Below are 2,741 nucleotides of genomic sequence, written 5' to 3'. Positions count from 1 at the left end.
ATGAAACCTAAAGGGTCCCGGTAAGATAAAGCAAGAAAGTCCAGGAGGAAGAAGCAGCCGGGCCTATCATTTGATAATCTTTGCCCGATTGTTAGTTGATTGAAGCTTCCTATGAAATCAGTGCTCTGTGCTATGCTGAGGAAAGCAGTGATGCAGTATCTAAAAGAACTGACCTTGTCTGAGCCAATCACTCAACAGTATTGAGTCAGGTTACAGGTGACAGCTCAGGAATTTTGGGCTGGATTAGGTAGGATAGATCATGGGGTACATCCTCTTCCAATGTCCTCATGAGAAAGGATGGACTTTCAGTGAGACTTCATCCAAGACCGATGTCTAATAGTCAGCTTTAGATCTTGTATGTGCCCTCATCTGCTTAAAACAAACAGTTAATTCAGTTAAATCATAAACTTTTCTTCCGTGTAGCAAAAAAGGAAAACTCAAAGTACACTGACACTGTATTTCCTCATTCAATAAATGGTAGCTCAGGTTGTCTTTTACTAAAATCCTGACAAACGTTTTGAGGTAAAAATGGGGTTGGAGGAGCACAAGGCGTAAATGGACACCAGGGAAGGACACCAACATACTACTGGATGCCAACATCCAAAACACACACTTCACTGGTGACTAGCAATGCAGTCCAAGTCCCTCCAGGGAAGTCGTGCCAGTAGGCGGCCATGTTTGCAATGCCTCCGGGCAGTTATTTTAGTCATGCAAGACTAAAGTCCTATCTACTTGAATGGGGAAAGACATATCAGGGATGGTTGTGTCTCAATCTGCTCCCTAGCTCCCGAGGTCATTAATCAGTAAATCATGTATGCAAATTCAGGAACTGGTAAAGACCGAGGTGCAACCTTTCGATCACTCTGGTGAAGCCAATACGGAAGCGATTTAAACTGCAATTCATCGACTGGTCGCTAGAGGTTGGCTGCAAAAGGGAGTCAATCCCCATAGACCCCCATGTTAAAATGGCCAGCTTTACAGCAGAAAATAATGTTTACAGCCTGGTACAAAAAGTGTTTTTTGGTCTATATAGCTAATTTTGCCCGTTATGACAACTGTGAGGGGGTGAATTTTTTTGTAACTCATCCGTTTAAATTATATTATGCCTTAAAGTTCTGCATAATTAAGGGCGTGGCCACTTGAGTGACGGTTGAACAGCCATGGCTGTCACTAGAATCGAGCTAGGCTGGGTGGTTATAGCAACCAGCCACCTCAGCTTAACCCACGTCCCGCCTCTTTTCAGATATCCGCAAGTGATGAGCGGTAATGCGCAACCAAGATGGTGACGGCAGGCACCGCCTACTATAGACCCCTTCAAGGTTTATAAACATTGAATGATTATCGGGTGCGCGCGCAGCATGGGGTCAAACTGTTATACTATCCTGGCTTTATAATTTAACCTAACAGGGCTGAAAAATGATGACTTACCTCAAATGAAGGGAGCACTACAAACACAAGCCTCTTTGATATTTGCATTGTCCCAGTCTGCACGTTAATTCCTTGCAGCTGCAGATGTTGTATTTTTTTGTTTTTGAGATTCTGCATGAATCGCGAAAACGTAACGGAAGACCTGATGCGATTTTCAAAGCCCACGACGCAAATAAGCATTTTTGACGATACCGAATAATACGCAACTCAACCTGCTTTAATGACTTTTCTGACCCCGACATGCGCAGTGGGAACCGCCTGTGACGTGAACCGTGAAGGGGTCTATTGGCTTCAAAAACGATCTTCAGAAACCTATTGGTGACGTCACGGACACTACGTCCATCTTTTTTTACAGTCTGTGGTAAGGACCCTAGCTCAGTGGTTCTCAAACTGGGGACCAGGAGAGGGTGCCAGGGGTCCCCAGTTTATGACAATTAATAAAATATATTAATGTATCATGAATTCAGTGACATTAAACCTAACAAAATAAGGCTACTAACCATGGCACTACTTTGTATAATTAAATATGTTTTGTTTAATAAAAATGTTACATTTAACACATTTGTCATAAATTTGCTTTAGGGGGGCCACAAAGGAATGCACCGTACAGGGGGGTGCATGCTGAAAATGTTTGAGAACCACTGCCCTAGTTCACTTCACATTGGGACACTGTTCATTTATTTTCCTGTGTCGTGGCTGATTAAGTGCATTGTGATAATTCACAGCTCTTATTCCTTCAACAACTGGCAAAACCAACATATGTCTGATTTAATTTTTATACACATGTTATATACATGTTAAAGAATATTGTGAAAAAATTGTATTATTCTCTTACATATATCCGTGCATAAATTTGGAGGAATATTACATTTATATATTAAGTAGAATGTGGTCCCTTCCTGTCTAGCGATGTGTGTTTATGTTAAAACTAAAACAAATGGTTGTATTATTATAAAAAGTTTTTATAAAAAGTTTGGTTGTATTTCATGAAGTTTATTGAGGTCGCTTGAGCAATTTTCGGTTGGAGAGCTTTAGAAAAGGTCACATGATTTCTGCTAAGGGAACATAGGGACCATCAATGCTCACTGGTTTTTGTGTTGCATTGTGAGAATTTTTAGGGAACGATTGTTCCAGTGCACTGGAAGGATTTTGAGATTAAGACAGCCCTTAAAATGGTCGACTCTCTGATCAGTGCCCAGACTACTGAACAAGGGAGCTGAATAAGTCACAGCCGATATCTCTAAAATTGTAAGGTAATATCACAATTTAACAACACATTTACCAACAGATATACCTGACATCAACTATACCAT

Source organism: Paramisgurnus dabryanus, chromosome 3 (assembly GCF_030506205.2).
Source record: "Paramisgurnus dabryanus chromosome 3, PD_genome_1.1, whole genome shotgun sequence".
In the NCBI taxonomy this organism is placed as follows: domain Eukaryota; kingdom Metazoa; phylum Chordata; class Actinopteri; order Cypriniformes; family Cobitidae; genus Paramisgurnus; species Paramisgurnus dabryanus.
This window is presented reverse-complemented; position numbering follows the sequence as displayed.